This window comes from Physeter macrocephalus, chromosome 5 (genome assembly GCF_002837175.3).
Source record: "Physeter macrocephalus isolate SW-GA chromosome 5, ASM283717v5, whole genome shotgun sequence".
NCBI classification, from domain to species: Eukaryota; Metazoa; Chordata; class Mammalia; order Artiodactyla; family Physeteridae; genus Physeter; species Physeter macrocephalus.
This window is the reverse complement of record NC_041218.1, coordinates 62,650,512-62,664,972: the sequence shown is the minus strand read 5'-3', so window position 1 is coordinate 62,664,972 and position 14,461 is coordinate 62,650,512.

Below are 14,461 nucleotides of genomic sequence, written 5' to 3'. Positions count from 1 at the left end.
GTGACAGGGTTTGGGGATGACAGATAAAATGGAGGCCAAAGTCAGGTTTCTGGTGTTGAGGGTGGGATAACAGACACATGTCCTGTTGGGCTTGACCTTTTCCAGGTGATAGAGTAAGGTCAAATGCCTCTTGCCAGTCATACAACTATCTGAGAGCCATTTCTTTGAAATCAAGGAAGATAACGCTCTATCTCATTTCCTAGGAAGAGATGGGATGAACTTCAGCTGTCACCTGATTCCAAATTTGCAAATCCTACCTCTACAAAGGTATAATAAATTTAGCAATTTTATCTTGAAAACATGAATATAATGTATCCACTGAGCAATATATAATAGTAAGATTTCTTTCTGTCTTTGCAAACTCTTCAGCGGGTTGCCTGTAATGTGCATCACATTCTGATTTAATGGTTTTTTAATAATACAATTCTTTTTTTCCCCTTTTACCTTTGTGGAGAGGTGTTCTGGGTTGGGATGAGATTTTGTTTTGTTTTGTTTATTTTTTTGGCGGTATGCGGGCCTCTCACTGTTGTGGCCTCTCTCGTTGCGGAGCACAGGCTCCGGACGCGCAGGCTCAGTGGCCATGGCTCACGGGCCCAGCCGCTCCACCACAGGCTCTGGACGCGCAGGCTCAGTGGCCATCGCTCACGGGCCCAGCCGCTCCACGGCATGTGGGATCTTCCCGGACCGGGGCACGAACCCGTGTCCCCTGCATCGGCAGGCGGACTCTCAACCACTGTGCCACCAGGGAAGCCCTGAGGTTTTGTTTTTAATTATATTTCTCCAACAGTAGACACCAGGGTAAGATCAAACTGAAGAGGCTTTTTGATGAGTAAACCATATCCTTGAAGGCCGGCAGGCTATATGTTCAAAAGCACAGATAGAGAGTTTTGAGGAGGAAGGCTCCACATTTGGCTGTGGGCGTAATGCACTGGCCCTGGGAAAGCCCCCTCAACCCCATCCGCCCTAAGGCTACCAGCTACCTCCAGTTACCTAGACCATCCTATACTGCAACTTCTGCTACTTGTACGTTACAAAAGTACTCAAGGGAAAGAAGCTCAGTCTGCCAGCATAAGTAAGTCTAGACACCTTCTGTGGTCTCCTGAGGAGAGATGTTTTGGTGCTGCCTGGTCTGTGGTCTGGCTTTGTGGCTACTCTTTCTCAGACTGAAAGCTTTGCTGAAGGAGCGAAGCTTCTGTTCCCTGGGATTCCAGCTTCATAGATAGGGTGACTGGCAATTTTGGGCTCTTGGACACTTAGCAAATAGTGAAATTAAACCACATGAAGAAGGCTGGATTCAGTAAATCATGTCTATAATTGTGATGTCTGGATCTTAGCTGCCTTATTTGCTGTAGGCTACGGCTGTGAAAACCAAAGCTATCTTACTTTTGGACTCAGCCTGCAGTCTGAGAACCACACCTTGCTGTCCACATTAGCACGATTTTGATAGTCCACTGTCTTCATTACTGTTACTTTACATTGCCAGAGTCTCCTGCCCAGGCAAATAGTTTGATAGTTTATCATAGAAGATTCCCAGAAGACAAAATAATGTCTCACCCAAGATGTCTGTGTCCTAATCCCTGTATCCTTTGTCTAGTCAGGTCTTCACAATTTATTACCCTTTGTTAAACTGGTATATAAGTCCCTGGGCCTAAATGCCTCTTTGTGTCTTCACTCATTTTCTCTGAAGGCCTCTGTGTACATGTATTGGGTTGGCCAAAAAGTTCATTTGGGTTTTTCCATAACATCTTCGGAAAAACCTGAAAGAACTTTTTGGCCAACCCAATAAAAATTAACATCAAATAAAATTTGTATGCCTTTTCTCCTGTTAATCTGTCCTTTGTCAGTTTAATTCACAGATCCCATTAAAGGAGCCTAAAATGTAAGAGAAAATTTTGTTCTGCCCCTACGATGTCTTTATTTTTTTAAATTTAATTTAATTTATTTTTTTATACAGCAGGTTCTTATTAGTTATCTATTTTATACATATTAGTGTATATATGTCAATTTCAATTAGTGTATATATGTCTTTGACTGCTTCTCTTCTTCCTACTTTTCAAACATTGGCTTTGTTTTAAATTCAACTCTCTCTTGGTCTTTCAAGTTAACTGATTCTGCTCTCTAAATATGCTGCTGCTGCTCAGATTTAGATCATTTATTCACTCAGCTAATACTTGTTGAGTTATTTACATCGGTCCTGGACCCTAGGGAGCAACTCTGATTAGAGCAATGCCCTGCTATCATGGAGTTTACTTTCTAGACAGGTGAATTATAAAATAAGGACATAGCCGTATAATATATCAGGTGGGGGTAAGTAGAATGTAGAAAAATAAAGCAGATTCAAAACATATGAGAAGAATAATCACTCCTACCGTTTACTGAAATAAATATTACACAGCCAAATATTACTAGCCACATTTTGTAGAAGAGGCTTGTCATTGTTCAAAGTCATTGCTAATAAAAGGCAAAACTGAGACATAAACCCAAATTAATCTAACTACAAATCAACACCCTATACTGTCAAATATTGCAGTTGCACCTGAGAACCATTTGTGGAGATTGAAAAAAATACAGGGCTTCCCTGGTGGCGCAGTGGTTAAGAATCCGCCTGCCAATGCAGGGACACAGGTTCGAGCCCTGGTCCGGGAAGATCCCACATGCCGCAGAGCAACTAAGCCCGTGCGCCACAACTACTGAGCTCGCGTGCCACAACTACTGAAGCCTGCATGCCTAGAGCCTGTGCTCTGCAACAAGAGAAGCCATCGCAATGAGGAGCCCACGCACTGCAATGAAGAGTAGCCCTGCTCACAGAAACTAGAGAAAGTCCATGCACAGCAACAAAAGACCCAACGCAGCCAAAATAAATAAAATAAATAAATAATAAAATGAAAAAAATACAGGTGTCTGTGCCCTAATCTAGTATCACATCTCAATAAACACCTCAGTGGGTGGAGTTGGAACATGTGTATTTTGGAAAAGCACAAGATAATGTAAAGCCCTGTTCTTGACTGTCTCCTGAGTGTCTGTCAAGAACCTTAGTTTAACATGTACACAACAGAACAAATTACTTTCCTTTCAAACTGCCTCCTCTTCCTATTTTTCGTATTTATTAATAATATCACCATCTTTATGAATTTAGGAGCCAGGTCTATTAGTCTGGGCCAAATCAGGAGACATAAACCACACAGTAACAGGAAAGTTTAATATAAAAAACTATTAAGTATAGAAGGGGATAGAAGGAACAAGAGATGGGCTAGGAAGAAGCAAAAGAACTGAAATGAATCTAGGAATAGCAGATATAAGGAGCAGCCACTGCCACTGGGGCAGAGACAGAATGCATAAGGAAGGGCCCCCACCCCCTTCCAGGCTGAGACATGGACCTTGTTGGAGGGGGCCACTGCCAGCTCCCTGGGTGGCAGAGAAGTCACTGTGGTGCAGTGCTGGCTAACTTGCCAGAAATCAGCTCTCTAGGGTGCCAAAGAAAGCTGTTCACAAAGAGGTGTGTCCCTGGAGGCATTCTGCTACAAAACCTTCTGAGGGGGATGACTGGGGAAGCTGCTGGCTGCTGGGAGCTGCCAGGTACTGGGGAAGCTGCATGTGACACGGGAGCAGGTGCTGGAGAAAGACACACAGATCACCAGAATCAGGAAGCAAAACGCTTTCCTCCTGTGCCCTCTACTGACAAAGCCTAAATCATGCCTGCCGGCAAAGGAAAAATATTTAAAGGGCCCAGGTCCATTTCACAGAGCAGGCTTTGGGTGAATTTGGAGCTGAGCGGCTGTAAAGGTCTAACTGGTGCACAGGGAACCATCCCACCTGCTCCCGCTCCCTCATCTTCCCGTGTGGTTGGTACCGCTTCCTGCAGAGCTTACCCTGGAAATATCTGGGTATCCCCACAGCTGAAATCATCATCTTTGCCTTCTCACTGGTCTCCTGCTTACCAACAGTTCACATTCCAGCTCTCCTTCCCACTGCTTCCAGAGACATTTTTCTTAAAGTAAAAAATGCATATACTGGTGGACTGTGTCAGTTATTCCTCTATGAACTTTGTACAGGATGCACATGAGACCAAGAGGTATAGTCCTAACTCGTCTAAAATGACAGCAAATGAGTATGGCAGTATAATACTGTATCTGGCAATTAGAAATTCTCTTCCTGAATTTTCCATCCTGTTTTTTTTAACCTGTTGAATTATGGGTTGAAAGCAGTCAGTACACTAAGGAGTTATGAGAGACAACCGATGGGGTGGAAAATTAAGGATCAGAAGTTTACGTTCTCAAACCTGCATTTCAAATACTAAAAAAGAAGTCCTTTTAGACCCTAGATTGAAGAGGTGAGAAAAAATATGACTATCATTTGGGTTATTGACTAATAACCCACTTAATAATTAGTAGTGAGTTCTTGAAATGGACACTGCCCTGAAGGTGTTTACACCTGGGCAGGGCTGCCTTCGCTATGAAGCATAGGGCCAAGGACCCACAGTGATAATGTTTTCATTTCTTTTAAAGTCAGAAAAAAATGAGCATCTAGGTCAAAGAAAATATTTTAACATAATATTAATATATTTGTCTATATACCAACACAATTGTAAAATATAAATTTTAATATTTTTTACAGAGGGAAGTATCCACGAAGGCAGATGTGCTCAGGGCCACTGAAAGTCATTATGTGGATCCACATCTGGGGGCTCAGACCTAAGCTGGGAATCTAGTTCAGTGTTTTCTAATCTGTGGGCCATGGGCTCACAATTACTGCTCTTGTAGTATTGTTTGTAGACTAATAATCTCTGAAAAACAATTATATGTGCCTTTATGATGAATATGATAGGAATTTATTTTAAAGTATTTCTAAAGTCATCCTTTCGTGTATTTTCTCAACAATAATTACCAAGAGAATAGCTACTATGATGTAATATGTCTGGAAAGGGTCCACATAATTTCCTCAAGTTCCCTAGGAGATGCTCCAATGTATGCACTGGGAGGAAAGCCAGCTGGGGTCTTTCACTCTGACTGCCTGGGCTCCTACTGGATATGTCCTTTATACCATTATTTGGTGCACCAGAAAGTTATTTTGGGAGGGTTTAAGTGGGCTGGTTGCTAGAGTGTTCTTGTAACCAGGAGAAATGGGGAACTGGGGAATTCATGCCGAGTGTTCTGAGCAGAGAGGAACACTGACTTGCTCTAGGCAGATTCCACTGAGGGAGGTTGGGCAGATAGACCATCCCTGTTATCTTTGGAAGGGTAGGGATATAGTGGATATACTGTGACCAGCTGGCTGTTGATGAGCCCTGAACAAGATGAAGCTCATGTGGATGCTCTTGAATGATGCCATCCAAGACTGGAATACACGTGCGTTAAAAGTTGGAGTGCAGGTGGCTGGGTAGACCATGGAGATGGAAAATTTTGTTTGGTTAACAGTGTATAGCCCCAGCCCCGATGGAGGATAATGCAGGGCATACTTTTAGGCGTGTGGGTCAGGAAGTCTGTTTGAAATGGTCATTGTATCTGAAGGGCATTCAGAGCCAGGGCAAGGCTGCCTGTCCTGTCCTTGTCCTGGATGCAGGATTCACAGGTGGTTATATCCTAGTCTCTAGGGTCTAGAGAGATACCTCTTACATGGGTACCACCAAAAGCCTCTGAGAGTGTAGTGTCTCACTTAGACATGGTGAAGGTGGAGAAGGCAATGGTGGGGTTGGGGGTGAGGACGCCTACTATCGGTCAAAGCCTAGTCAGTTGTATTTCCTGATAAATCCCTCTCACCTCTCCATCTTGCTCAGGAGTCCACGAAGTCCCCGCGATATCATCAAGATTCAGCCAAGAGTGGGTAACCTTTGCTGCCAGCCTGGACGCTTACTGGTTTGTCCTGATGTAGAGAACTTCCTGGAGTGGGCTTCCCTCTCTTCTTCCCTGGAGGTCTGGTTTCCTAGTGAGGGTGTCTGCTGGGTAGTTTTGGCTCCTGGGAATTTATCAGATAGTAAAAGTGCATCCCTGTGTTGGATTTCTTATTTCCTTGATGATTATACGATTAATCAACATTTATTGAGCCTTTACTGTATGCTGTGTGCTGAAGTATACTGGAAAGTGTTCCAGAACACCGGCTCTGGAGTCAGACTGCCTGGGTTTAAATCACAGCTTCTCTACAGTTTACTGATGTGACTTTGAACAATTTATTTAACCTCTTTGGGCCTCAGTTTCTTATTCTATAACATGAGTATGATTATAAAAGCTTCCTTCTCATTTAGTTGTTGTTGGGATTAAATAAATGAATATGCACATGTGCATGCTGAGATCAGTGCCTAGAAAAGAGGAAACATTCAAGAAGCACTGGGAGAAAATGAACAGGTTGAAGTGATATGACCTGGTTGGGGTGAAGAGGTAGCTGGCTATTTCAGAGTAGGTGGCCTTGGCTGATGTGGTGACATTAGAGCTTTGAGTTCATGATATAAAGGAACTGGTCATGCTGAGATCTGAGGGTAGGGTGGTCCAGGTGGAGGAAACAGCAAGAGCAAAGACCGAAGGTGCAAATAGCCTTGAGAACTATGGGGAAGAGAGGAGTCCACTTTGTTAGGGATGGATATGAGATGATGTCAGAGAGGAAGATAGGCAGGGACCAATTCACATAAAGCTTGAGGGGTTTGCATTTGGTTTGAAGTGAATGAAACACTTAAAGGGTTCTGAATGGGGAAGCACCGTGATATGATTTGTGTCCTTGTGAAATCACCTTGGCTGCTGTGTGGAGCTAAGGTGGAATGAGGAAGACTGGGACCCCTGATTCGTAAGCTCATGGGATCAACACTTGTTCACTGTTCTCTCCTGCTTTTTAGACAGTCCCACCACTGAGTGCCCCACTAGATGTGTATGGCTTCCACTCATAGATAGAGACTCAGCCATACAGGGCAGTCCCTTTTTTGGTCATTATGTACTATTCTCCCTAAGTCACCCGCAGCCCCATCACTCTCTACAGGCAATGCTGTCTTGGAGGAAACAGAGGCCTTAGGGGTAAACCTTTGGAACCACGTATCCCTCCTTCTCTAAAGGGTAAGCAGAGGTTTACCCATTACCTCTTACCCTAATGCCTTGCTGTCTGTTCCTGGAGAAGTAGAATCTGGATCTCTCTCAAGTAATCCTTTTACATTCAAGACCATGGGTAAGGTACTGGTGTCCTTGAACCTTTCATTCTGGAGATGGGAGACAGACAATAAACAAACCAGCAAGATGACTTAGATGTCAATAGAGCTGTGAAGGCAAAGAGAGATGGAAATTGACTGGGGGAGGGGGAAGAGCTACTTCAATTGACGAGGCCATGGGAGGCCAGTGTCATGGAAGAAGGTGACATCGGAGTTGAGATGAGAAAAACAGGAAGATGGGGAAGATCATGCGAGATAGCACTCCAGGGAGAGGGAATAGCAAGGGCAAAGGGCTTAAAATGGGAATGAGTCGCCTTGCAAGAGGAAAGGAAAGGTGACCATTGTGCTAAACTTGAAGGGGGAGTGTAGAGGGAGATAAGGTAAGAGAGATAATCAGGGGTCCATTCACTAGAGCTGCATAGATCCAGGGTAAATAGTGAGGGTTGTATTTTAAATGCAGTGGGAAACAGCTGAAGGTTTGAAGCAGGGGAATAGTATCTGATTAACATTTTTTCAACATTCCTTGGCTAATGCTACAGAGAATCATTTCTCGGAGGGGTAAGATGAAACCAGGACACTATTTAAGTGGTTAGTAGTACAGGAGGGAAATGATAGCAATCTGAACCAGGGTGGTAGCCATAGAGAGACCAGAGAAGAGGTAAATGGACTTGGGATTTATTTTGATAGGAGAACTAAAATAATTTATTAATGGAGTAGATTTGGGAGGGGAGGGGAAAAAAAGTATGTGGAATGACTCTCCCCCCACACACCTTTTTTTAAATTGAACCAAATTATTCCTTGCTTTGCATTAGGGTTTTTTTTTGTTGTTGTTGTTTGTTTGTTTGCGGTACGCGGGCCTCTCACTGTTGTGGCCCCTCCCGTTGCGGAGCACAGGCTCCGGACGCGCAGGCTCAGCGGCCATGGCTCACGGGCCCAGCCGCTCCGCGGCATGTGGGATCTTCCCGGACCGGGGCACGAACCCGTGTCCCCTGCATCGGCAGGCGGACTCTCAACCACTGCGCCACCAGGGAAGCCCAGGGTCTTCTTGTTTTGAATTTAAGCTCCACTCTCTTATCTTATACACGTCTTACCTTATAAATTAAGGTAAAGTCACTCCCTGCATATTGCCATTACCCTCACATCTCTCTTCATACTGATGACTAATCCATGGGCAAATCCAGGGTTGATTTTTAGGTTGAATTTTTTGCGCTGTTGCCAATACTCAGTGAAAACTGGGGTGATATTCAGCTCTTCCCTTGCTTGTTAAAACTCTTACCTCCTTGGCTTCAGGTCTCCAGCCTCCCCTGGTTCTCTCACCTCTTCCCTCTCATTTGACTGTCTCTCTAGTCTTGACATACAGAGAGCCCTACTTTGATTTTTCTCTCTTGTTTCTCAGGATGAAGATCACTTCTCCAATTTAAATAGCATGGCTTCAGCTCCTGGACATTTCTGATGGTTTGAAAATTTACATAATAATAATCCGCACTCTACGTTGATCATGCCATCGTCACGTGCTGGCACATCTCTAATCCCTAAGTGCATGCTGTATCATTGTATCTATACTGTGATGTAGTATCATGTCCCTATATTCAAATGAGGGAACAGATTCATTATGGTTAGGTATTTTGCCCAAGCTGACATAGTCAGCAAGTGGCAGACCTTGGTTTTGAACACAGACGCATCTGAATCCTAAACCGTCACCATAACAACTGTGGTCTACTGCCTTCCAAAATTCCTGCTCATTCTAACTCTACCCCTCCCCCCAAACTCAACAACACAAATACCTCCTCTTTTGTATGTATTTTGCTTCACGATTCTGTCTTTCTCACACTCTCTAAATCTGAAAATGTCCTGACTCCTTCCTCTCCATTATCCCCTGTCAAATTGGTCTTCATGTTCAGCAGCATTTGGTTCATAAATGTCATGGCAAGGATGTGTTGCCAACATCATCTCATGCTTCTTAATTGATTTCCTGGGCTGATCTTTCCAAAACCCATTAGTCCTGCACATTGTCACCAAATCCTTTTTAATCAATCTGATTCTGTCATTTTGCTTAAAAACCTCTCTTGGCTCCTTGAGTCCTTATTGCCTACCAATTTCCGTAGCATTCATCCAAGGTCATTAACAGTTGGCCCCACCTGTATTTTCTGTTCAGATTTGTCTCATGTGTATGTGAATAATTATTTTTTCAGATGTATGTAGATGCTATATAAGGAACAAAATCCAGATTAATTTCAAAGTATTACTAAATTTTTTTTTTTTTTTTTTTGCTGTACGCGGGCCTCTCACTGTTGTGGCCTCTCCCGTTTCGGAGCACAGGCTCTGGATGCACAGGCTCAGCGGCCATGGCTCTTGGGCCCAGCCGCTCCGCGGCATGTGGGATCCTCCCGGACTGGGGCACGAACCCATGTCCCCTGTATCGGCAGGCAGACTCTCAACCACTGAGCCACCAGGGAAGCCCCCAAAGTATTACTAAATTTATAGTGACTTTTTATTATTGTGAATTTTTCACTCAATGAGATACTAAAAGTACAACTACATTCAATTTTTTTCATGTTGAAATGAGTGTCTCACAAGTAAAAGAAAAGGCTGGGATCCACTGATTAGTTCTCCTTTTTGATTGATCATCATTTCGTAAAAGCTTTCTTTGGGATTTTAGAACTTAATAATTTTAATGAACATGATTAGATATTGTAGTTCCAAGGCTGTTGACCCTGTAGCCAAGGTCATACCTGGGCTGAATAATAATTGGCGTGGACCTGGGTGTGCATGGGGTTACTAGCCCTAGGATCTTTACAGAGAAGGGAAGAATTTAATTTTTATTTTTAATAGCTCATTAGAAAGAACTTTTAAATGCATCCATCCTTTACAGTAGGCTTCACTACAGAAATGGGAATGCAATCAAGGGGAAAAAGTGATATTTTGATTTAATAACATATCTAGTGCAATTTGGTCTTCAGTTGCGTCCTATACTGAAAGCCGGGGAAAGACATTGTTTTCCATCCTAGTGCAGCCACCTGTTCTTCTGGCAGCACCACCAGGGCAGCTGCCTTATATAAATTATTCTCCTTGTAGAGAGGCCCTGTGTGGTGAGAGGAGACTGGGCTCTGGACTTGGATTTATTGGGGTTAAACCTTGTATACAAAATCACCAAATATTACACCTCAGTTTCCTTATCTTCAGTATAGGAACAAAGCCTATTTTATAAGGTTATTGGGAGTTTAAATAAGGTAGCCTTGAACTTGAAAAGATTAATAAATTTTCTTTCTATGGTACCATGTGCCCAAATAGCTCACTTCCATTTAGTGCTCAAAATTCTTAGGCTGGAGGAAACTTAACCCTTATTTAGCCTAGCCCATTACTTCACAAATGTGAAAAAAGCAAGAGGCCATACTAGATCTACTGGTCGCATCGTAAAATTGTTATATAATTGGGATGAGACTGAGGAGTCTTCTCCTAGCCTAGTATTTTCCTTCCCTAGTAATGGAAAATTGATCTTCAATCAAAGGCTAATGAAACATTGAAGGGATTGAATGGAACAAATAAGTGAGAATCTTCTTAATTTTGGACATTGGGCTGGTACTGATGGGTACAATGATGAATAAAAATATTTTCTTTATCTGAAGTGGGTCCTAGAAATTCATAACACTGCCTGCACAGCATAATCATCTGAAGGAAGTCTTCAAACTTATCCATACCTGGACTTCACCCAGAGTTTTTAGTTCAGAATTTAAAAATTCTTTTGGTCTGGGGTACACAGAGGAAGGAGGGATTTCCCTGGGGATCAAAAAGAAGGCTTTAGAAAACCTGCTGCAGAGTGATTCCAAATTATCCTACCCATCATTAATTCAACAAATATGTCTGGAGCAAAATGTTTCTTTCAGGTATTGTGTTTGACATCATCTGGGAAAAAGAAGAGAAATGAATCAAACAATATACAGTTAAAGTATGGGGGGGGGGCATAAGACTGGAAGTCAAGTAACAGCAAGATAATTCCTCCCCAAAGAGATGTAAACAAATGTGGAAGCTCCCTATTTTATAGAGCAGCAAGCCAGGCAATCTCCAAGTAGCCGGCGTGGCAGATCTTTGGGAAATAAGATCCAGATTAGCCCTGGATTTTTATTATTCTGATTTGCAAATGTGTTCTGAAAGTTTGGCCCAAAGATACAGCTACAGGCTTTTTTCCCCTCTCCTTATCCTTCTCCCCAACTCTTGCTTTTCTCCCCAGACTCCTTTCCTTCTCAGCCTATGGTTTAGAGTAGAGTTGGCCTGACAGCTGCAACAGAGGCCCTACCCCTTTGGGAAACCTGGCCCATCTTTGCAGAAATGAGGTAATGTCCTAAACAGCACTGAAATATCAAGACACGCATGAGTGCAAGAAGCAGAGGGAAGGCTCAGAGCATCTGAGGATAGATGGAGCCCCTTTCTATCTCCCTTTCCTCTATACTTCACAGTAACTGGATGAATTGCCATATGCCAGAAAACTGTTATAATTTTACATACATACATCTAGACAAATTCATATAAATCTTTACAAATCTATGATGATTATGATATGACAAGCACCCACTAACGTACTGCCTCTACTCAGCCAACTAATTGAGACCACATTAGCTTCCACCCTAATGTAGTCTTCCCATCTACGATCCTGATTTTATTTCATTTTCTTTCCTTTCTAGCTTAAGTCTATGGTCTTTCACAACATGTACAAGTGTCAGTGGAAATCCTGGTCCTGGTGATACAGCTGGATTTTGAGATATGGGAGGTTGGGGTGGAGGGAAGATTGGTGGAGGGCAGAGCTTATGGTCCCAAGTTGACAAACTTGAAAAGGGCTAGTTAAAGGGGCTACCTACAATTAAACAAAGGTATGCTATTTGTCCAATAAAATATTAAAGATTTAAAAATAATCACAGTATTTGTCCAGGGGAGTAAAACATAAACATTCTATGAAAGAGTCACAGTGTTTGTTCAGGAGAGCAGTGGACCAAGGAAGGAAGCCTGGAGATCTTATCTTTTAGGATATATGACAAGAAGTGCTGTTTATTTCAGAAGCTGCTTTTCTTCATGATCGACTTTCCCCCTTTGTAGATTGTAATCCACACCTGAATACCTATATATTTATGAGTCCTTCTAGGGGTATCATGATTGACTATCACTTCCAGAGACACTTGATGGAGGGGTTGTGATTAGAAGCAGAGAAGGAGGGTCATTCTGCAGGGGTATTGGCTTGGTGGTTTATTAGTACATAGCTGAGTCCTGATATGATTTGTCCTGAGTCTCCATGAGGAGCTTAGAGGCTTCCTTGACGTCTTCACTCAGTCTGATGGAGATGTCGCAGGGTGTATTCTCTCTAGCCTGTAGGCTAAAGATGCCACATGTTTTTAGATTTTAGGGGGGAGCTCCATTTAAAAAGAACAAATTCTATAGACTGATGTTTCTTAAACTTCTTTTTTTAATCTTAGGATACCTTTACGCTCAGAAAATTATTAAGGACCCAAGAGAGAGTTCTTTTTTTAGGTGGAACATATCTATCAATATTTATGGTATAAATAATTTAAACGGAGAAATTAAAAGAATATTCTTGATTCATTTAAAAATGACAATTAAAACTTTATATGTTAACATAAATAATTTTTATGAGAAATACTTTTATTTTCCCCTCCAAAAAATTAGTGATAAGAGTGACATTGTTTATACATTTTACAAATCTCTTTCATGTCTGGTTTAGAAGACAGTTGGATTCTCACTCTGCCTCTCTTTTTAATCTGTTGTGATATATTGTTTGGCATAAGTACATGAAGAGAATCTGGCCTCATGCAGATGTGTAGTTGGAAAAGAGAGGAGTATTTTAGCAGCCTTTTGAGATAATTGTGGATATTCTTCTTTGATACTACACCAAACTTGACAAGTGGTAGTTTCTTAAAGGTTGGTTGTAATATGGAATCTGAAACTATATTAATAAATGTTTCACACTCTGTACATTCATGACAGACTGAGTGAAAGAGTCAGATTACATCTTAGTATTACTAAGAAAATAGTTTTTCTCTCATTGAAGACTATATTTTGAGAATCGCTGCTATAGCCCAAAGATAACGATGATTTTACATGCACCTGGCAGGGGTGAGACACCCTTCTTAAACCTTGGATTGAGGGAGACTGATAGAAAATTGAGCTAGATAAACATCAACAAACAAGCCGTCCATTTTGAAGGGATCATATAGGAAAGATATAAGAGGTAGGAAGAGTAACTAGACAGACAGATTCAGTTTATAATCCTCCCCCCAAAACAAAGTCTTTTTGAACAGAAAACACTTCCAGAATAGAGCTTACCCATAGTATTGCCGAGGGAGCATGCAGAAGGGACTTAGGAAAGAACCTAGAGTAAGGCACCAAAAAGTCCTACCCTGAACTCACACTTCCCTGCCCTGTACTTCACCTCTGTCATTCTCAAGGTCTTTGTTTCACATCCCAAAAAATGACACCAAACTGTTGTGTAAAATGAAACTCAAGCTCAGGATTTATAATCAGACTTCGTTGCTTATCAAAACTGCACCACTCAGACCTACTAGAGCATGGACTTGAGGATATGGGGAGGGGGAAGGGTAAGCTGTGACGAAGTGAGAGAGTGGCATGGACATATATACACTACCAAACGTAGGGTGGGAGGGAGGGAGACGCAAGAGGGAAGAGATATGGGAACATATGTATATGCATAACTGATTCACTTTGTTGTAAAGCAGAAACTAACACACCATTGTAAAGCAATTATACTCCAATAAAGATGTTAAAAACACACACACACACACAAAAAAACCCTGCACCACAGAAAAGAAGGAGGGAGTACACAGGAGGCAAAGGCTGAAGATCACCCTAATGAATGGTTAATTCTTTTTATTTTTATTTATTTTTATTTATTTTTTTTGCGGTACACGGGCCTCTCACTGTTGTGGCCTCTCCCGTTGCGGAGCACAGGCTCCGGACGCGCAGCCTCAGCGGCCATGGCTCACGGGCCCAGCCACCCCGCGGCACGTGGGATCCTCCCGGACCGGGGCACGAACCCGTGTCCCCTGCATCGGCAGGCGGACTCTTAACCACTGCGCCACCAGGGAAGCCCATGAATGGTTAATTCTTGATAGAAAATTATAGTTGCTGAAAAATCTTGAGCTGGGTTTTAATGAAAGCTATCCTTAGGTCACATTCTGCCATGTGTACAGGAAGGCATAAAATAGTGTATTCAGTCTCTTCTATTAGCTTGATAAAGTTCAAGTTCTCCATCCCTTTAGGTGCTCTGACAACCACCTTGCATGAAAGATCCACTCAAGACAAAAGCAGCAATAT